The 23,176-nt window shown below is 42.5% G+C and overlaps 1 protein-coding gene across 2 annotated transcripts in view; it reads left to right on the forward strand.

Moving 5' to 3' along the window:
• Positions 1-23,176, forward strand: part of LOC149322816 (leucine-rich repeat neuronal protein 1-like) — a 41,195-nt gene that overhangs the window by 11,865 nt on the left and 6,154 nt on the right. The window contains exon 1 of one of the 2 annotated variants that reach the window (XM_089483298.1): positions 13,735-13,822. The exons of the other annotated variant lie outside the window; for it this stretch is intronic. The gene's annotated coding sequence lies outside the window, so the exon portion shown is untranslated. Of the gene's footprint in view, positions 1-13,734; positions 13,823-23,176 lie in introns of those variants that run through there. 2 annotated transcript variants of the gene reach the window in all.

Raw genomic sequence — 23,176 nt, forward strand, 5'->3', positions numbered from 1 at the left:
AGGCTGTGGAATAAACATTTAAAAAGTTTTTGGCCTATAACGTTTGCCCATAAATCCCTAGACAGGTCATGTATGTGTACGTGTTCTGCAAAAATGTGTTTTCTCATTTCTACACCACTTCCCAGCACTAGTTTTGTGTTGTTTTTTACTCAATGGCTTTTATTTTGTTATTGGTGGTGGTGGGAGTATAATATGATGGAAACGCCCTATTTTTTAAAAAAAATCCCAAACACTTCCTCTGAGTAACCAGCGACTGGCTTTCATTGATATGGAAAGGGTTATTTTTCTACTGCAGATCCAGAATCCTTCCAAAACGCACTCTGCAGTGACCTTACTGCTTAGGCTTAAAACGTGTCTCCTGGCAGCTGTTCTCCCTCTGGATTAGCATCAATGCAAAAGAAAAGGGGGGGAAAGACATCCAGAACAACAAACCCTTCATTTGGGCAATGAACTGCCCAGATTGTGATGTGCTTTAACACAAACACACAGAGACAGAGTCAACGTGCCCATCCACCAGCCAGTTGTCATATTTACCCATGGTTGCCACTTTTCTCAAAAGGAGAAGACTAGGGTTACCATATTTTGAAAAGCAAAAAAAAAAAAAGGGGGGGGGACTCCTTTACTGATGGATTACTTTAAATTACTTATCGCTATGACAAGTCTCACTTTAAATATCCTATAAGCTCCAGGCAGTTGTAAGAAAAGCCACTGCCTTTCAGATGAGTCAGTACAACACAACAAAAAAGACAGACTTTCCTTGTGTCCGGACACCATCCTGGCAATGTCAGTGGGGTGCCTTTCTCGTCTCCACTGTCTTCTTCCCTGATGGGTCTTCCTCTTAGGATGGAGGAGGAGGGTGGCAAGATTGTCCCAGCTGGAAGCTGGTGAGGTTGGCTGCTTTGGGGGTTTCGGCCACCCTGCTTTATCTTGGCATGCCTCTCTTCCTCCCCTTCAGAGCTCTATTTCCTAATGGCTCACTTCCACCTTGTAAGAAAGCCTGAACACTTTAAAAATCCAAATCTGGACAGAAATTTTAGCTCTGAAAAAAAGGGGGACATGTCCTAGGAAAGGAACCCTCAAAACTGCAAAGAGACAAACACCGGCACAGCCACAGGATCACACAAACACAATCACCTTATGTCCATTGGTACTGAAAACTTAGGGTGACCAGATGTCCTCCTTTTCCAGGACATGTCCTATATTTCAGCCTTCTGTCCAGGAGGAATTCCACAATGTCTTCTCTTTGGAACATGGCAAAGAAACATGCATTTAGATTTCAATATGCGTTTTTAGCTTTGATTTGGTCATGTTTGCCTTGACAGTCTTACATTTTGCAGTGCCTTGTCCTCCTTTGTGGAAACTACAACCAAATAATACTTATTTTCTCAAAATGGCACTGCCTCTTTAGTTGAGACAAGTTGCACAGACGGAGAGGGAACGAGAAAGAGGGAACGTTTTACCATTGCAGGGATGTGGCTATGTCTGGTTGCAATATGAGAGCATTGTCCGCCCCCCATAAGCAAATTTCTAGCACTGGAAAGAGTGAAACATTAGATATGGCAATCATTAATTGCTTTAATGCATCTGATATCCTGAGACCATCAGGGTTTCAGTTTAGATATTTGAAAGATTTGTTATGAGATCCCTGATAACCTTACTTTGGGGGAAATGAAGGTTCAGGTTTATTCACTGGTAAAGAAGAAAATAAAAATATGTGTTTCCTTTGCTAGAAAACTGATTCTATCTTACAGAGGGTTTTTTTTTAAATTAATCAATTTTGTCATATGGTGGTGTATTTATGTTTATTTTTATGTGTTGGGTTTATCTCTTCATGGTGGTATTTTGTGTTGGCACTGCAGGTAAATTAATAAAAAATATTTTTTAAAACTTCATGCTAAAATGAAATTCAAAAAGACAGCGAGATATTGAAAACCATTTACACTTTACTTGCTCTTTTTCATTGGATGTCTAAACTGTTTTTGTAAATGCTTAGCTGAAATTGTAAGTTACTGCAATTTTAGAAATTTGGGAACAGAAGGAAAAATTTCAGGGTGTGGCAATTTCCACATTTTGTCCCTCCCTCAGTAGTTACCCATCAGCATAGGCATCAACATTTTATTACTCATATTTTAAAAATTCATATGGCTGTTTTTATTTTGGTTTTGGTTTGGTTTCTGTAAAATGTAAAATTAATGTTTGTTTCTGTAGTCATAGTGATAGCCTGATCAATCACCACAGAAGCAGTCTTTAACACATTCCTAACAGCACCAGTAAGACAGAACCAAAGGAGTTGCAGGGAAAGTCCGAATGATACTGAGCCTTTATATTTATAGGGAACCCAAATATAGAGGTGCTTTTTCTCCTTTGTTTTTTGAAAACCCTATGGATTTACTTTTCTTTTTAGTTAGGACATGTGGGTCTTCTCCCAGAAAGAAGAGGAAAGTCCATCTATTGCTTCTCGTTGCCTAGGGGTCCATCACTCCCAAAGCTTTACTTCTTCAAAAACTGTATTTTTCCACATTCTTGATTTTTCCATGTAATTTTAAGAGTTCTTTTAGAACCCCCATGGGAATTGTCTCATTCTTCAACATTTGAGCAATGTTAATGTTAGAGAGCCAGTCTGGATTAGACTGAAGAACTATCTGGTTCAATGTTCTATGTCTATGGGAAGCCCACTAACAAAACATGGTTCAACTGCACCCTCCATCTTCTACATGCCATCAACTGATCAGAGAGAAACATACTGCCTGTGATACTGGAGGTGACATCTATGGCCATCCTGACTAGTAGCCATTGATGGAAGCATCCTCCATGGATGTATCCAGTCTCCTTTCAAAGCCATCTAACTTGGCAACCAAACAGAGGCCCAAGACAGATGGGCCAAAAGCAGTGTGCCGCCATTAATACTAGGGTTCTGAAGCACGAGGCAGCTGCACGCTCCGGAACCCTAGCATGTCATGGAGGCGGCCAAATGGTGGCCTCCCATTCACACAGAGGCTGTCATCTTGAAGTAAGCAACGTGCAGTGTATAGATGTCACTGCGCATCACTTACATCACGAGTGTGCCAATGGTGCACTTGTGATGTGCGCACGCCATCCTAAAAAGAACCCAGTTTTTCTGGGTTCTTTTTGGGGCGGAAGGACGCCAGGCAGTTTGGCTGCTGTGGCGTCTGTCTGAAGGTAAACAGGTCTCCGCCAAGCCGCCCTTTGGGGGCAGTTTGTACTGGGTCAGAATTTCACATTTTAACCATGCTTTGCTTAACTAGGCTTTACAGGTTTTTTTCCATCCTGAATCTCCTGCCACTCAGTTTCAATGGATGGACATGGATTCTAGGATTATGAGAGATCCATAATATTAAACACTTCTATCAGTTCTTCCTTTACTTGCCTTTTCCCTAAGTGAAACAATAGTAAACATTCCAATCTGTCCGTATAGGTAAATTGCTTCAGTCCTTTGGTTATTTGGAGGTTGCCCTTTTCTGCACCCAAATTCTGTTGCTTACAACAGCTGCCCTAAAGATATGGGCAAAAGGATGAAGCAAGAAGCTGAAAGAATGAAGCAATGGAATGTGGGGGGAAGACCACTGCAAGAGATCAGCTCAGACTGCTGGTGTTAGGAGTGACCTCTCCTTCTACTGGCAGCCCAGGGATGTTACTAGGGAGAACAGGTGGGTAACACCACTGCTCCCCAAACATCTGAAACAGGGTGTTTACCTGCAACCTTTTAAAATGTTGAAGCTCAGTGGAAGAGATGGTATAAGTAGGGTGAGAAAGGAGAAGAAAGGAGGATCTTCAGGATATTTTAAATTAAATTTAAAAAAAAAGAAAAATTAACATTTATTATTTTCAAATTTTGTTTAAAAGACATCACATTTTACCAAATTTTCACTTTAACCACATTGTAGGCTGTGCTTATGAAATTGTAATTTAAAGGTATAATTTTAATTTTGCTTATTGTTTATGTGTCAACTATTGCCATTACATTCAGTGATGTTGTTGTTGTTGTTAACTGCCCTTGAATGGATTTCAGCTCATGGCAACCCTGTGGATGAGACATCTCCATGGCTCCCTGTTTTCCACTGCTCTGCAGTGATATGTAAGAATTGTGATTGATGAGTAACATTAGTACAAAAAACATTACTAACGATTATGTATGGTGTGGTATGGGAGGAGGTCAATGGGGGGGTGACACCATGAGTTACCGCACCAGGTGACACCAACCCTAGTGATGCCACTATGACAACCTACAGAGTGGAGAAAAAGAGAGAGAAAAAAATGAGGGAGCAGGAAGAGAGCGAGAGACAGAAAGACACAGATAAGGGATAGCAGAAGAAGAGGATGGGAAAAGGTGAAGAAGAGAAAGAAGGAATAATCCTGATTATCAAAGCTCCTGATAGATCACTAATGGAAAAAGTTTCTCGGTCCCCCATCTACAACCCAGTGAGGTGCTATGTTTAGTCCTGGGATAAGTGGCAATATAAACTTTAGCAGGACTGCTATCTTAGAAAATCTGAGGTGGGTGCCAAAGAACGGCAGAAAATTCAAGCAGCCAGCAGCAGAAAAGGCTATCACACTCTGGAAAATGGTCTGTCATTGGGTAACCCTAGGAGTATAGACTGGTATGTCAGCTTTGATTTTCAGAAAGCTGCAGAGTCTTAAGGTTCACCAACACTGTAGAAATAATGCAGTTTGACACCACTTTAACTGCCATGATGCCATCCTACAGAATCCTGGGATTTGTAGTTTTGTAAGGTGCCAGGATTCTTTGGCCGAGAAGGCTAAAGTCCTTGTAAAACTACAAATCCCAGGATTCTAGAGGATGGTGCTACAGGACTTAAAGTGGTGTCAAACTGCAGTATTTCTTCAATATAGATACACCCTTAGTGTTGCCATCATTAGACTAATTCTGTAAGGTAGGCCACCATAGTTCCAAATTTGCAAAAGAAAGAAAGAAAGAAAGAAAGAAAGAAAGAAAGAAAGAAAGAAAGGGGCTCAACAGACAGCCCAACAGGGGCAGCTCTGTGCCACCCCTGGAAGTTCTGGGTTAGGGACACAGCAACCAGATGCCAGGCCCCCAACCCAGTCGGGAAAGGGGCCACGAAATGCAGCTCCTATTCCTGGTGCTACCGAGACGTCATAGGAGCTGCAGTGCAGCCTTATGACACCCCTTGTGCACAGCGCTATTTGGATGCTGCGCATGAGCGACGCCATCATGGTGTGCACCATCTGGTTGGGCACACACCAAGATCATGCCCGGGTGCCATGAGAAGGGCTTGTAGCGTGTAAACGCTCAGCCCTTGGACAACCCTAGTTCAGGCCCAGTCCAGCACAAAGTGGTGGTCTGTACAGGCCCAAAGAAAGAAGGAAGAAACTGAGACTCATCCTGACTTGCCCATGGCCACACAGTCAGTACATGACAGATATGGCCCCAATGAACCCAAACATCCCAGAAACACAGCTAACAAACACTTCCATGCAAAATATGGTCATCCTCTAAGCGACTGCCATCCCACATAAGTCCAACATGCACACAAACACACATACTCACAAAAATAAATAGGAATTCTGGACTAGAGCAGTGCTACTCAAAGTGGTGCTGTGTAGGCCAGAGCTGGTCAAGGTGCCGTTGGTTGCCAGGACACAGTGAATTTCCAGGAAAGACAGAAACAGTTGTATCCAATGGACAGGGACATGGTATCAGTCCCTGGCATATTGGTTCAGCACCAAACCCAGGGAATACAACTATTTCATATGTATTTTAAAATCTGCCCTTTTGTTCTGGAACTTCAAAGAAGAGCTGGAGCCCTCTGTTCTGACACAGGGCAGCTATTTAAAACATGTACCACTGTGCTGCTCAGCATGGCCATCATGCTCACTTTGAGATCATAATGAGGCATCTAGACATGTAATCGAGGCTGAGCACCTTGTTCTGACCTCACAGTGAACAACATCAGGCAGCATAGCGGGACGTTTGTGCAAACAACTGCCCCGTGTTGGAAGAAAGGGCCTCAGGTAACGGGGAGAGGTTGGGGCAGTTCTGGGGCCAGGATCCTCTAGGCTATTCCCCATGTATCCTGATCCACGCAGAGACCACCTGAGACCCTCTCAGTGGCATCACTAGAGTTGGTGTCACCCAGTGTGGTAACTCATGGTGTCACTTCCCCCATTGACCCATACCACACCATCCAGAATCCTTAATAATGTTTTTTTGTACTAATGTTACTCGTAAGTCGTAATCCCTGCATATCACTGAATGTCATGGTAATAGTTGTGCCTAAAGAACTAGCAAAATTAAAATTGTACTTTTCAATTAAAATATCACACGCACACCCTAAATGCATTTACAAGTGCACAGTTTTATGTGGTTAAAGTGAAAATTTGGTAGAAGGCGATTTTTTTTTAAAGAAAATGCCATAGCCCACTTCTGCCAAAAGGCGAATGTTTTGATGAGAAGTGGTGTCACACACCCCCTTAGCGTGTCATTTGGTGCAGTCTGTATCCCCTGCACTCCCCTAGTGATGCCACTGGACCCTCAAAGTACCTTTAATGGGGGGGACATGGAAAATCAGCTGAAATTGGCTGAAACAAAACGGGAAGCACTATAATGTGAACTACTGATGCACTCCTTAGGAAATGCAGAGGAATGAAAAATGCCCCCTTCTACAATTGCTCAACTCATTGTGAGAATGAAGCTTAAAAGTTTACCTCCTGCCCCTCCATCCATCTCTTGCACATAGGCGACAATAAAACTGCTCCATGAATCTTTGCAAACCCCATTTCTCAAGCACCCCACCCATGCACCACCCTTCTCCCATGCCTGCTTTCTTACTCTACTATAATTTCATCTCCTTACAGCTCCCCTATCCTTAGTTTATTGATTCCCATGTGGATGCCAGCAAAGGTCCCAGGATTGAGGACTTCGGAGTTCAGTATTCTGGGACAGCTGAAAAACCTTTACGTTGTGTTTAGTTTAAAATGCAGGTGGGACCTCTGGCAACAAAGAATGTCAACCTCTTCCAAGCTTCCCTTGCTGCTTGTTGGTTTAAAATCTTTTAGACATGGAATTTACTAATCATGGACAAAAATAAACAAAGATTCCTTTAGCCATTTTCATTTATAAAAGAACTAGTTGAGATATGTAACACCTGTTGGCTCTTTAGCATAGTTATTTAATTAATTAATGACTTTATAACTTAATTATGGAATTATGGTACAGCTCAAAGTCTAACTTAAATCAATCAATTAAGCTTGACAATAATTTTAATTAAAAGTTACTCCTCTTGGTTAGACAATTTCTAACTTTATTGGTAGCTTAATTGCTCTTAATTTGCTCTTCCTGGTGTTGTTTTCAGCTAGGGTTGCAATAGCCCAGCCGTCTGGGGATATATTTCATATTACACATTTTGAGGGAGAGATGTAGAGTTGTTTCTTCCTTTTGTGCCGTTAGCTGGAAGACATTTTATGAAGATGGAGAGGACAGGTCCCAAGGGGTTTGCAACTTAAAAATAGACACTAGGACGGAAACAACAGAGAAGTGGGAGAGAAGCAAGGGTAAATGAGGTAGAAATATGGCATTATTTGAGGTATTCTCAGGCTTAGTTCCTGTGGGAGACAGGATCAAGAGTAATAGTTGGAACCTATTCCTCCTACTACCTCAAATTCCACATTCCAGTTTGTGGAAATGTTGTGTGTGGTGAGTGAGACCCAACAAACACTCCAATTACACATGCAAACTGGGACATGTGTGACCAAGCAAGACTGGTGTGTCAAGATATTAAAAATTGTTAATGAGGAAGAACACAAAACCCAGAGGGGCTGCAGCAGTTTGTATTTGTCTGAGCCTTCTGGGGAAGGGTAAGATTCTGTTCCCTCTTTTTCTCCCCATCTTACAGAGTTAAATGAGTGCAAACTACTTTTGCACTCTGAACTCAGGTCCAAAACACACTGCAGAAATAATCCAGTTTGAGACTGCTTTAACTACTCTATCTTAGAGCTAGGCAATCCTGGGAATTGTAGTTTATAGTGGCACCAGAGCACTATGACAGAGAAGGCTAAATGTCTCTCAAAACTACAGTTCCCAGAATCCCATAGCATTGAGCCAGGGCAGTAAAAGTGGTCTGGATTATTTCTGTAGTGTGTTTTAGACCTCAGTTTGCAGCAACTGAAGTAAACTGAAGGCAAAGGGGGAAGCAGTAGATTTTTAATCAAGACTGCATATGCACACACACACACACACACAAAAAAAAAAAACCTTCTTCAGCCTAACTCCCAGATTATCATGTGGATAATGGGAGCTGGAGTACGACTTTTCTTAAACCTGTGTGACAAACTGCTGCCCCTGCCAAAAACCACTCTATTCCATTCAATTACTTATGGGAGTGTTTTTCTCCTTTACAGTTTTTTACATTTTAGTACATTCAGTGGGCTTCCTGTTATCCACTGGGGTTTGGTTCCAGGGCTCCCTGTGGATACCAAAAGTCTGTGGACCCTCAAATCCCTATACATACAATGGTGTAGTAAATTGGCATCCCTTATATATAGTGCCAAAATCAAAGTTTGCTATTTGGAATTTATTATTTAAAAAAAAAACATTTTCAAGCTGTGGATGCTTGAATCTGTGGATAAAGGAACGAGGGGTATGGAGGGCTGACTGTATATACTGGTGAGAGCCAGCATGGAGTAGGGATTTGAGTATTGGACTAGGACTTCAGGAAACCAAAGTTCGAAGCCCAGCTCCACCATGGAAACCCATTGGGTGACCTTGGACAAGTCAAACCATTCATTGGAGTTGACTTGAAGTCACAAAACAACAACATATATGCTGCACGAAAAAACATACAAGTAAGCACAGAACCAACATGCAGAAAGACTGTATGCGGTGTACATAACCAGGGGGGCCATGTGCCAACACTCTATGAACAAGTACGTCCTAATCTACCCATATGCAATCGGGGGGGGGGGGTGAGTGTATAAGAAGAGGGTCAGCTCAGGGACTGGATTGATGCAGAAAAAAATCAATTATGCAGGAGGCCCAATTAATATTCATAAGCCTCCGGCACCAAACTGTCAGAGACTAGGAGGGGAAATGAGAACAAGCAACCGTATGCTGGCAGCAGCATTGGGGAGAAGGAGGAAGAGGATAGGGAAGAGAAAAAGACTGTCCTTTTTCACAGGTTTCAGCTCCATTATAATGCTTGCTTCCAATCAGCTTCTGTCCTTCAGGCAAGGATAGTAGCCCTAAACATGTCCTAAATCAGGAGGACAGTTGTGCATCTGTCCAGATGTTGTTGGACTCCCTACAGCCTCAGCCAGCATAGCCTATGGTAAAGGACAATAAGAGTTGCAAACTGGGACGTGTGTGGCTGAACAACATCGGAGTGTGATCAGGATGGAGAAAGTTCCTAATGAAAAGGAAAATATAATCTTTGCTTTGCTTTGGTCTGAGCCTCCTGGAAAGGGTGAGGGTCAGCCCCCTCCTCTCCCCAATGCTAACTTTACTGAGTGCAAAATAGTTTTGCACTTTGAACTCAGTTTTCAGCCATTGAAGTAATCTGAGAACAAAGGGAGGAAAGTGAGAGGAAGAGAAAGAAAGTGGGACATTTTAAAAGCAGCTGGGGGGGGGGGAGTGAGACAGCAAAGAATTAATCAGCACCCTCCCTGCCAAATCAGTACAGTTGGAGGGTGCAGAGTTTCAGTTCAACAATATTTAAAGGACCACATTATTCCTATTCCTGTCCTAAGGTCAGTTGCTACTTCCAGTTTAACTAGACGTGTTGAATCTGTATGTACAAGTGTTGACTCTTGCCATGGAGCAATTAATTCAATGAGTTTCCTCTGACTGGGGTTAATAATTGGATTTGAGCCCTGGTCTTCACACAAGGGCTCTTTGCATGGGTTAGAACAGTCAAAGGAACAGTAAAAGGAACAGTCTAGTCTGCATGACTGGTGAAGCCCACAAATGGGTCAGGTCTGGTTTGCGGAGCGTGGTGTAGATACTCTTCTGTGGAGCCCCATCATCTGGACTTGAGAAGCTTCTCTACACACTGCCAGCCTTCATCGGTGATCAAAAAACCCTAATATTTATAGAGGTTAGCAGAACTAATGAAGGGCAAAAAGGCTACAATTGCACGAGAGCTCATCTTTCTGTATGCAAATTATTTGAGCATATCTCCACATTGAGTATGTGGAGAAATAACAGTGCCACTGTATGGTTTGGTTAGACCTCACCTGGAATAATGTGTCCAGTTCTAGGCACCACCATTCGAGGATGTGAACAAGCTGGAGCATGTCCAGAGGAAGGCGACCAAAATGGTGAAAGGTCTGGAGATTGTGCCCGGTGAGGGACAGCTCAGGAAGCTGATTATATTTCACCTGGGGAGGAGAACATTAAGAGCTGACATGGTAATCATGTTTAAATATTTGAGGGAACTTCATATGGAGAGTGGAGCAAGTTTGTTTTCTACTGCGCCAGAGACTAGGACACAGAGCAATGGATGCAAACTACAAGAAAAGTGATTCTACCAAAACATTAGGATGAACCTCCTGACAATAAGAGCTGTTCAACAGTGGAATATGCTGCATCAGGGACAGAGAATAGTGCAGTCTCCTTCTTTGAAGGTTTTTAAACAGAGGCTGTATGGCCATATGTTGAGAGTGCTTTGATTGTATCTTTCTGCATGGCAGGGGGTTGGACTGGTTGGCCCTTGTGGTCTCTTCCAAATGATTCTATGAAAAGGGACCACTGTCACTTCTGGCATCATTGCCCATCCATGTGTCCTATTTACCAGATTTCCTGTTTTGGGGAAACGTGGTGGGCTAACTTCAGAGCTAGAGGCGCTTACAACTACGCAGTTGCCATATGGCAGACTTTTCAGAAGCTTCTTGTCATCTGCGTTACCCGCCCTGAATGCTAAGTAAAGATGCTTGGGGACAACACATAATGGTTCACACAACAAGCACTTGCAAAGATAGCAGCAAAACAGCAGATGAGCATTACATAATGACCAAAGAGAATAAAATAGCCTCCATCTGGCACAAAGTTTTGCAAAGTTACTTTTTGGGGGGCTGGGAGATTGGGGAAGACAAAATCCAAAGAATAATTTTCCAGGCTCTGATCTGACACCTCAATGGTAACAACATTGGCTTCAAAGGGACATCTCTGCAGAAGACGTTGCTTTGCTAGAGAAAACCTGTTCTCTGTGATCATGGCCTCACCTCTGGTTGTAAGGGCATCCAAAGCAAGGCTTTTGATGACTTCATTGCCTGGACATGTTCTGGACCTCATCTAGTAAATGCCAATTAATAGATGTAAAAACATTTTAAATTAAATTTTCATATCACACTTAGTGGTTAAATTTCACAAAACAATTAACAGACATTAACCACACATAACAAAAAGCAAATACAGTGAATAATATCATGTTCCTATTCCCTCCAACCATTTCAAATAATAAGTCTCTAAATATTGTAGAATGGATGGAAAAATTAATGGATTTGGCTGAATTAATAATAATAATAATAATAATAATAATAATAATAACTTTTATTTCTACCCCATTTTTTGTTAAAACAATCAACGTGGCTTACAATATTAAAAGAATACAACAATATATACAAAATATCCCCCTCCCTTAAAAAAAAGGATTAAACAATTTAAGGTTAAAATTTATTAAAAGAAAATTCTATAAAAACTGCCCTAAAAATTTGGCAACCTTTCACAGAGTATATAAAGAAGGAAAAGGGAGACGCTGTAAGTGTAGGTTTTGAGATATAGAAAGAAAATCTTTTCTGCATTATAAGGAAAGATAGTGTATATAATAGATTTAGTTTAGAGAGGAAGAACACTATATATAAAATAATTTACTGTAGTCAGAAAAGAGTGGAAATCAGTTTGAAACCAATTAATAGTTTTCCGGTCCTCCAGATTTCCTAGAACTGCAAATCTCATCATTCCTTCTACAGAAGTGACCTTTGGTTAAAATAAATTTGGTTTACATACAAAGAGTCAATTTCCCAACAGGGAAAAAAAAGGAAAGACTCAAAACTTTAGAGGAGATGAAAAGGTTGTAGTTGGTTTCTTCATAGACAATTGAATGAGAGATATATTATAGACAAAAGAAAAGTGGGTATAGATCATTCAAACACAGAAATGGGAAATTGGTTGATATCTAGTAAAAAGTCATTGGTTTCGAAGTTACATAAATTCCTCTTAAAGGTGTGCATGGAATCTGATGTGATAAAATAAAATATGATTAAGTGGTCCCAAAATCTGGGTTATCCAATAGAGCTAAAACAATGGGAGACAACATGGAACAAAAGATTAAGATATATAGCACATCAAGACCTAAGGGAATTTTTTGCAAAATATACTTTAGGTGGAATTTGACTCCAGAAAAGCTAACCAAGATAAATGGTAATTGTTCCAATATATGTTGGAAGTGTGGGAAAGAGAAGGGAGCAATGTATCACATGTGTTGGACATGCAAAAAAGCAAAGGAGTACTGGGCAAGAATAACCACAGAATTAATGAAATAATAAATGAGAAATAACAATTTAAACCAAAAATATTTTTATTGAATGTAATAGATGAGAATGTTGAGAAAAAGTATGGTAGACTATTATTTTATATGATATCAGCTGCAAGAATGGTTTTTGCAAAAGAATGGCAATCCGAAGAAATCCCAAATTTGGAAGATTGGTTAATAAAATTATTAGAAATTGCAGTTGCGATACATTGTTCCTTTCTCTTTCCCACATTTTCAACGTTTACTGGAATAATTACCATATTTAATTATTTAATTATTAGAAATTGATAAATTGACAAGACTTATGCAAAAGTCACCCCTCCTTCGTCACTCTCACCCCTCCTTCGTCAGCTGGTTGAGCTGGCATGAGTTTGCTTGTTTTTATTGTAATGTTTTAATGTATTTTAGTATGTTTAATTGTATGGATTGCTTTGTTGTACACCGCCCTGATTTTTAAAATTTTATTATTATTATTATAAAACCAGAAAAATTCTAAACTAATGGAAGAATGGGGACAGGTTTTGATATATCTACATCAGAAGTGGGGGAATTCTATGATGATGTGACTTTTAAACTAATTTGAATAATTTGTAATATGATTGGGCAGTAAAGCTTTATAAAATATGAGAGACTGAAGCTCGATTTAAACACATAAGAGCACAAAATCAGCATAGAAACACAGAAATAATAAAACACTGAGGAGATAGTTGTAATCTAAATAAACCAGAGAAAATATCAAGGACCTGAGGAAGGGGAAGTGATGAAAGGTAGTAGGTATATATGTCGGTAGGAATGTTGTTTGTTATGTATTTGTACTGGATGTATGAGAGAAAAATGTATTTGTAAGTATGAATATTTTATTTTTTGTTGTTAATACAGTTTTAAAAAATGACTTGAAGACACACAACAATAACAGTTTGGAGGCGGAAAAACATTAAGGTCCCATTAAGTTTTCTCATTGGGGCCTAACTATCCTAAAGGTATTAGTCTAATCTTGGAAGTTAAGCAGAGTCAGCCCTGGTTAGTTCTTGGATAGGAGACCACCAACAAATCTCAGGTGCTGTAGTCTACATTTCAGAGGAAGGAACTGGCAAAACCACCTAAGAAAACCCTGTGAAATTAATGAGGTTGTCATAAATTGATAGGCAACATAAGGTTTCTCATTAAGTTACATGTTACTTTTTAAGTTCCTTGAGTGTGGAGTGAGAAAATTCATCTGCCACAGTAGGAAAATGGCCTGAAATTTGAGAGAGGAACCCTTGAAAATGCCCCAAAAGTAACAAAGTACTTCTTCAGTGGTGAGAGCCATTATTAGTTGGTACTGTACTTTCAAAAGGAACATAGTGCTATCCTATTTCACAAACACACAGACCACAAAAGCAACATGTTACTTGTAATGCATTCCTCCCAAGTTGTGGGTACTGCCACCATGCAGCCATCTGTGGCACCCTCTGTCACAGTGTGGCACTTTCATTTCTCCCTCTTGTATTTGTCCTTAAATGGCTCCCATACAGCATGTGTGCAATGCTCAAGGTAGCCCTTAACATGATCAGTTGCCTTTGAAGGAGAAGTTGCTATAATCATGGGGGACGCCTGGAATGACCTAGGCTTAATAGGTGTGCTTTAGATGCTCATGCAGCAAGTACACAGGCAGAACATTAAAGCACAAAGCTGGATGGCACTTGTATTTCCAACTTTTGAACTGACCCATGTAGCTCTGCTTTGAAGGACAGCTTGGTCACGTTGCTGAGCACATGTTTCATCTATTGGTTTTAGCATATAAGCTGCTGTAAAAGCCAAAAACACTAGGTATTTGAGTGTGTGGTGGGTTTGCAACTATAATCAGCAACCTCGAGTACCTATCTAGGTTGTGCTGCTTTTCACATACACACACACACACACACTTACATAGTGCTTTCTTCTACTCTAGCCTTGAACTTTCTAACGCACCTTAAAATTGCACGTCTGTATGTGTGTGTGTGTACAGTAAGCCCTTGGTATCCACTGGGGTTTGGTTCCAGGACCACCCCCACCACCCCCGTTGATACCAAACTCCATGGCTGCTCAAGTCCCCTTGTATACAATGGCGTAGTAAAATGATATCCCTTATATAAAATGTCAAAATCAAGGCTTGCTTTTTGTGGCAGGAAATTTGGTGAATATTTCAAGCTGTGTATGATTGAATCCAGGGATGCAGAATCCGCGGATATGGAGGGCCAGTAATGAAATCTGTGATCCTGTTTGCATGTTAAGATCCTTTGGCTGTACTGTTTATATCTGTTTTTAGTACTGAAACCATATTTTATTAGTGGGGGTGGTTGTCTTTCATTAGTATTACTAAGCTTTTGTGTCAGTTATGTCTTTATTGTATTTTTTATAACTGCAATGGCCTATGGCTCAATGCAAATAAAATTAGACTTGACTTGATTCTAACCCAGCAGACCAAACTAGATGTATCCCTTCATGCTGGCAAAGGAAATGTTTTTCTAGACTACCAGTTGACTGGGGAGATGTTCCAGCTGGTGCCTTTAAGAGCAGCGTGGCATGCAGAAATCAGACAGTGATGTTTTTCACTGCATGGCGACAAACATTATCCTCCCCTGCCTATGTTTCCTCCATCATGCCACTGTTGGAGCCAGAGTGAGCCAGGTTCAGTAACCAAAGTTGGAAAGAAATTGTCAGGTGCCCTGCACCCACCAGCAGGCCATGCCAAAACTAGAGACAGATCTCTCTATTTTTCTGCCTGGTGGCCATGTGGGCCTCAACAGTTTGGTTGCCAGCCATTGCACCACACCCCTACATTTCTCCCATACATTTCTGAAACTTTATCAGCAGCCTCCCACTTGGACATTGAGCAGGTGTTGCTTTTCCTGGTGTGAAAAGGATGGACAGGCATCGCTTGCCAAGGACAAGAATTACTGCTGGGCTGCCAAGGCTCTCTTCCACAGCAATCCTTGTGCCTGCCTTTCCATCTGCTCCCTCTAGTTATAACTGACCATTGTTGCTTGTAATGGCAGGTAATTACTGAACAACAAAAGGCAAGCAAATCAGTGGGTGGAGGTTATGTTAAATCTGTTGCTTAAACAGAAGCCAGCACTTTCTGACCCTTCCAGTCTATGGACTGTTTGTTCATTTGTTGAGCCTGATGGACCAGAGGCTCAGAGATTCAGTGATCCTCAGAGAGGATTCAGGAAGTTCCTATGTATCCAGAGATAGATATCCAATGATTTAAACACTGATCAAAAAGGGCTTTAAAAAAAACGACACTCAGATACGTTTTCCCTATCCTTCCTACTCAGTTATATGGTGGCTTCCATGTCAGTGGAATGGGGAATCTGCTCCAAAATTTAAAGCCACTACCCAAGGGTCTAAACCTATTTGAGGGGTAGGATTCAGCACTTTGGGTAGCTCTTTTACAGTTTGGACTAAAAGCCTGAGCATTTTCAGGGTCCCCTTGTTATGTAAACCACCAGTCACTTGGTCAGCTATATCATTCCCACCATGCATATGGAACATATTAAGGTGCGTGCACACACACACACACGGGCACACAGGGGACACACACTGGGGATGTGGCTTAGTGGTTAAGACACCAGTTCTGATGATCATAAGGTCAGATGGTTGGCAGTTTGAGGCCCAAGTGCCACATGATGGGGTGAGCTCTTGTCACTAATCCCAACTTCTGCCAACCTAGCAATTCAAAGGGATGTAAATGCAAGTAGATAAATAGGTACCACTTTGGTGGGAAGTTAACAGTGTTTCATGCAGGCATGCTGGCCACATGATCATGGGATCATCTTTGACAATGCTGGCTCCCTTGGCTGATTAATGGAGATGATCACCATCCCCTACATTTGGAAATGACTAGACAATCTTGTCAAGGGAAAACCTTTACCTTTTTTTATACATGGGCCAGAATTCACTTAGGGGCATATACACACATAGGTTACACTACACATGGAGGGTGAAAAAGTCACGGTTGCACAATGAACACATTCTCCTGATTATGCATAGCAGCCGAAGTGATTACATAGGCAGCATATTAATCTGTGTCTTGTCTTTGCCAGTTGTGCATTGTGTATCGTGGTTATGCATCCTATACTTTCCATTGTGATTGTGTGGTCTATACTTTCCACTGTGGTTTTGCATCATGTATTGTGTATTGGGCAATGGGCATTGTGCAATGGCACTCAGTCATTGCCATGGGTTGTTTAATGTTGCTATTCTGCAGAGGGATTACGTAGTGCTGCCATGGCGTATGTCTGCATGTGTGTATTTATGCTCTGCTAAGAGGATGCTGGATTGGGGCCATACAGTGCCATACAGTGCTATTCTACTTTCCCCATCCAAAAAAAGGGTGGAAAGTCCACTGCAATTCCACATGCAGCTTAGAGCAATGGCTGGATAATAATAATAATAAATTTTATTTTTACCCCGCCTTTCCAAAATATGATCAAGGCGGCTTACAAAGTTTAAAAACATTACAATACAGGATAAAAATTCAATATAAAAGTTAAAACACTACTACAAAAAACAAAAAACAGGAACAGGAAATCAATAGAATACACATGTCAAGGGCAAAGAGAAGGAGAAAATAATTTACATCGGTCCGGGGTCAAAAGGGAAAAAAGAGGGCAGGGAAACAAACAGACTATCTAACTAAGGTTGGAAGGCCAACCGAAATAGATACGTTTTCAAGTTTTTCTTGAAAATAACTAATGAGGCGGCGGAGCGAAGCTCTACAGGGAGCTTGTTCCAAAGTGAAGGGGCAGCAATGGCAAAAGCCCTCTGTGAGGTCCGTACAAGGTTAGACCTAGGGACCTCCAACAATTTAGTCCCAGAAGTTCTGAGTGTGCGGGGCGGATTATATGGGGAGAGGCGGTCCTCCAAGTACTCTGGGCCCAAGCCATTTAGGGCTTTATATAGTTCCAAGAAAAATCAGTCTGCATGCAGTACAGTCTCAGAATCACTTAAAGCGGATAAGTTATCTCTGGCAGTCCTCTAACCCACTGGCCATTGACCTCTCCAGACCAAAACACACTTTTAACCCCAGCCCACAATGTGGCAGCCACTTTTTAATCATACGTTATAAGAGTGGGGAACATTACCCCTCTATTTCCTTTGAACTACAATACACTTCATCCCTTACAATTAGCAGTGGTTGTATTGGCTGGGGTTGTTGGGAGTTGGTTGCCAAAGATGCTTTGTCATCCTCCCTTCTGTTGAACAGGAGTGTGCAAAATGGAGCCCTAAGGCCCAGTGGCATCATATGGGAGGTGCCACTGCAGGCCACACCAGGTGATACCCCAGAGGAAAAGTGTCACTTGGTTGGGCCCTCCTTCCCCTTCGGTGCAGAAAGGGTGAATGTGTGGTCTTCCTGGCTGCACCGTAGCCAGGCTGCCTCCCTCGGGAGGAAGCCCAATGATGGAGCAACAGCAGGGAGAAATACTCACCCTTCACAGGTGACATCCTCCATACCGGGTGACACCCTAGCTAGTGACACCACTGCTATGGAGACCTCAAACTCTCTGCAGCCCTTGATTCCTCCAGACTCCCTGAATTGCCCTTTTTCTACCCCCAAAAAGAGGGGTCAGTTGCCCCTGTTACAAGCCCCCAGAATAAGCAATTCACCTTTTAAATAAGTTTCAGGCTCTTGTTTAAAAAAACAGCAGCAGCCATGGACCTCTGGCCACTTGTTTCATGTTCTTGGGATTTGGGGCATTTTCTCTGGTAGTCCATGTGGCCCTAAGGTGTGGTGTGCCCAGGAGCAGACATAAAATCAGCTCCCGGGCACACCACAGTGCAGAAGATGTGGCTATGGCAGTGCTGATGAGGCCCACTTTAAATGAGCCCACAGTGCAAGGCTGTGGGTCATCCTCTATCCCCTGAAGACAGTGCTTTCTTCTGACCCCCCTGTCACCCTTACAAGAAGAGTGGTTAAAGAGACCTGGAGAGCCATATTCATCACTTTAGAAGTGCCACTAATGGCCAAAGTGTGCTTCTATATGATTAGTTTCACCTCAGTTAGATACCAGAAGTGCATGTGGAGGGGGAGTTTTTTGCAGCTCAAATTCCCTACTTTGGCCTTAAATGGGGAAGTTCATGCTCAGGGGTCCGAAGTGCCTCCCAGATCTTGGAGGACAAAGCTATCTGCTTTTCCCTAAAATCTGCCTGCTCCTCTCAAGACCATCAGAGAACCACGTCCTATGGCCAATGTTGAAGAAAGATCCAGCAGAGTGGGGCGAAGTGCCATCTTCTCATTTGCCTCCTTTAGCTAAATGTCTTGAGGCATATATTCTATTCTTGAGCATTTGAATGCAAGAACAAAAAAACCTGTATTGCATTCAGTTGTTTTCCTTGTGAAGGCCTGTGTCTTCAGGGAGTTTATCAGCCAGGCCTGTCCACACCATTAGGCTGGTTTAAGCTGTTGCATCTGGCAGCCAGTTTGAGCTGTCATGAAATAGCAGCAAATGTTAATTGCATTTCTCCTTCTTGTTGCTGTGTATCTGCTCCCAAGGAGAGGCGCTTGTGAGATTTTCTGCCTAAAGTGCCAAAATGTCTTGGCCACCCTTAGGTACTATGCACCATGTCAGCAATGAACATCTAAAACTGCCATATACCAAGTCAAACTGCTGAACTTTCAGACAACATACCACCAACCAAAAAAAAGTGTTTTTAAAACAGGGAGAGCCCACATGGAGTAGTGGTTTAAACTTTGGACTGTAACTCTGGAGACAAGGGTTTGAATCCACACTCGGCCATGGAAGCCCACTAGGTGATCTTGGGCAAGTCACACTCCTGTCTCAGCCTCAGAGGAAGGCAAAGGCAAACCCTCTCTGAACAAAACCTGCCAAGAAAACCCTGTGTTAGGCTTGTCAACAGTTAAAAACTGTTGAATGGTGGTGGTGAATTGGTTAGGAAGTTGCAGTAAATTGCCAAGTCAGCTTCTAGAATTCTGCATACTTAGGCTTCCTAGGCTATGAAAATGATTCAGTGCAATTCTTGTGGCCCTTAGGGTTGCCACCACAGGCTTAAAACGTGGATTCCCCCCATCTGCTGACTGCATGCAAGGCCCACTTCCCAAATAACAGATGCCAAAAGTGCAAGGGGAAATTCTTTCCCGCTCTTGTACTGGTGGGCCAGAGAAGAAGTCCCTTCCACTTCCTGCAGGGCTTCTCCCCAACCTACTTTCCCTAAATAGATTCCCGATCAAAAGCTTGCTTCGTGACCAGCCTCATAGCAATCGTCCCCATGAAGCTGTCAGTTTGGAACAAGGGAGAGTTGGGGACAAGAGGGGCTGTGAGGTCAGGAGGAAGAACATTGGTGATGCGGGGGGGGGGGGGGGAGAGATGCCCTCTTTGCAGGCTTGATCAGCACCAGTGAGGCAGCCACCCTGAACAGATGTCCCCTGCCTTGTCACCATGATCGGAACAAGAGAAACAACCAGAGTGAGGACAAAGGATCAGGATCAGATGGAGCCTCTTTTGGATCAATGGCAACACTGGCGTTGTCCTCCAACCCTTCACCTTCACTAATACAATCCTTCTTAAAGTCCCTGTCCCTCTCTGCCACACCGCCCCCTTCTTTCTCTCTTTTTTTTCTGGCTTTGGCACATCTCTATTTTTAGCTTCCCCTTCACGACGTTTGGCTGCTGTTGCTGCTCTCGGCCCTCGTGCAAATGAGCTCACGCTCTGCCTCACACGACTCACTCACAGCACCATCCAGGCTTGGTGCCAGTTCATTAGCCAGAGGGTGGCAGTGGCAGAAGGACAGGAAACTGGGGATCTCAAATCCCCTTGCCTCCACCAGGCCAGCCCTATCTGGTGCCTCATGCAAGGTGCCCATGCTGCATGACAGTTAGTGCATCAGGCTATAAATGGGAGAAAGAGAGAGAGAGACTCAGGCTCCGATCTTCACTCTGGCCATGCAGATCATTGAGACAGCTTGGAACAGTTGCTCTCGCCATGTAAAACCTCCCTCGCAGGGTTGTTGAGAGGATAAAATGAAGAGAGGGAAAAGAACAAAGACAACTGTCTTGGCCTCCTTCAAGAAAAAGTATTATATAGTTGTACTGTGTGTGTGTGTGTGCGCGCGTGCGCGCGCGCACGTACACCTACGAGTCGCCTAGGGACTGATGGCAAACCCATGAATTTCATAGGGCTTTCTTAGGCAAGAAAGATTCAGAGATGGTTTTGCTACTTCCCTCTTCTGAAACATAGCCTGGTATATTATGATAGCCATCTTTAAATATCTGAACGAACATCATGTAGAAGATGGAATGAGCTTTTTTTCTGCTGTTCCAGAAACAAATAGTTTCAAATAAGGAGAAAAAGAGATTCCACCTAAACACTAGGAAGAATCTCTTTGCTGTTCAAGGGTGCAATAGACTGCCTCGTAGAATGGTGAACTCTCCTTTGGAGATCTAAACAGAGGTTGGATAGGCGTCTTTTTGGAGGCTGTAGCTGTATAATCCTGCCTGGCAGAGGGTTGGACTAGATTATCTTTGTGTCTTTTTCCATCATCTGTATTATGACTGGAGCCCTCTCACAGGTTCAGTATTGGGCAGTCCAAGATGCAATTAGCAACCCTTTTCTTCTCCCATCCCTCCCCAGTAATGTGCTCTGAATAAACCCCACTCCTCTGCTGCTGGGAATCATGTCCTCCTATCCTTCCCTTCCTCAAGATTGATGCCAGGGGGCCTGTCAGGCAGGACCCAGCTGTGCTACATGCCCATTTATCTAGGTCATTCATTACCCAGCAGGCCCCACTGCTGCCGCTGCTGCCAGTACCACTTGGACAAATCCCATCCCACACAGATGAGACAGATCAACAGCACCAGAGTTCAGGAGCCGGTCATTGAGTTTTATCCCTAAAGATGAGGAAAGGGGGCACCCAGGAACATGCAATCCTCACCCTAAAGCTTCTCAAAGAAGGGCAGAAGCCTCCACACCTCCACCAGCTGTTTTCCTCAGGATTAATCCAGGACAGCTTGTGCAAAAATGGGTGGAACTGGTCATGATTTCATAGCCACCAGTGCTTCATTAAAGAAATAATATATATTTCCTCACGCCATTTCTTTTTGTATCAACAGATTTCTTTTGAAACCTCTGCATTATTAACTGAGACATGTCCATTGTTGCTGCTGTGTGCTTCTAAGTCCTTTTTGACTTATGCGGACCCTAAGGCAAACCTATCATGGGGCTTCCTTGGCAAGATTTCCTCCCTTTATCATTCCCTTACTCTAAGGCTGAGAGAGTGTGACTTGCCCAAGGTCCCCCAGTGGGTTTCAAGGCCAAGTTGGGAATCTTAACCCTGGTCTCTAGAGTTGTAGTCCAATACTCAACCACCACACCATTCTGGATCTCTTGAGATACCCCTATTGCCTTATTTTTTTAATTATTATTATTATTATTCCTACACCTACTTTGCCTCTCAATCCTAAAAGAGGTCCCAAGGTGGCTACTGGGGGCTGGTATTTTCTATGTCACCGGGGTTGTTAATCCACTCCAGGTTTTCTTTAAATTTTAAAGTAGCTTTCCATGGTGCTGGTCTAATTTGGGGGATAGAGTTCAGCACCTTGGATAGCTTGTTTGGCCTTCAAATTAAACCCCAGAGGAAATTCACTGCTTATGAATTCACTGCCATGGAAGCCACCAGTGGCTGTTCCCCTCCCCTTTTTTTTACATCTACATGCAGACTTCATACCCTCCCATTCAACATAGTATATTAATATTTTGTTTATTTACTGTGCTTATTTTCATTTGCATACTCATGTATATTCATATTTTAACATTTTATAAGGAAATAACACCCATTCAAATTAGAAAGTTTTATTTAAGTAAATGTGATATTTAACTCAACACATGTGTAAATAATACAAATTAAAAAGTCTGGGAAGAGGAGGAGAGATAGAGCCTCCAAGTCTTGGTTCCTACTTAAATCACTCACACACACCCCAGGTGTCCCATCCCACCTTATGAACATTATTGAACTAAACATTAACAAGGCATGCTAACAATCACTTTTCTGCTGCTCCAGAGAATAGGACCCAGAGCAATGGATGCAAGCTACAGGAAAGGAGATTCCACCTCAACAATAGGAGGAACCTCCTGACAGTAAGAGCTGTTCAACAGTGGAAGTGTAGTGGAATCTCCTTCCCTGGAGATCTTTAAACAGAGGCTGGATGGCCGTCTGTTGGGGGTGCTTTGATTGAGAGTTCCTGCATGGCAGGGGGTTGGTCTCTTCCAACTCTAGTATTCTATAATTCTATGATCCCCATACCAGAATATCAGAACATCTAAAAGCCCAGGCAAAAATAATAATAATAAGGGCTTCATATGGTGTTAGAAGGAAGCAGACCGTGGTCAGACAAACCAGTCTGGAGAAGGAATTGCTGAGTAGACAGTGTCTCAAGTCATCACCCAGCTTAGCTCAGGTGATCTCTGCAGGGTATGAAGAAAGTTCTTCAAAGACCACTTGAGAGCTTGGAAAAACTCATATAAGTGCAAGTGGTTCTTCAAGTATACAGACTTAAACCATACAGAGCTTTTAAATCAGTGACAGGGAATGTATGGTCCTCCAGATGCTCTTTGACTGAAACTCCCATCAATCCTCAGCTTTTACTATGCTGGGTGGAAAGCATATAGTTCATC

This window comes from Sceloporus occidentalis, unplaced genomic scaffold, assembly GCF_023333645.1.
Source record: "Sceloporus occidentalis isolate IW3139 unplaced genomic scaffold, rSceOcc1.0.p SCAF_1, whole genome shotgun sequence".
Taxonomy (NCBI): domain Eukaryota; kingdom Metazoa; phylum Chordata; class Lepidosauria; order Squamata; family Phrynosomatidae; genus Sceloporus; species Sceloporus occidentalis.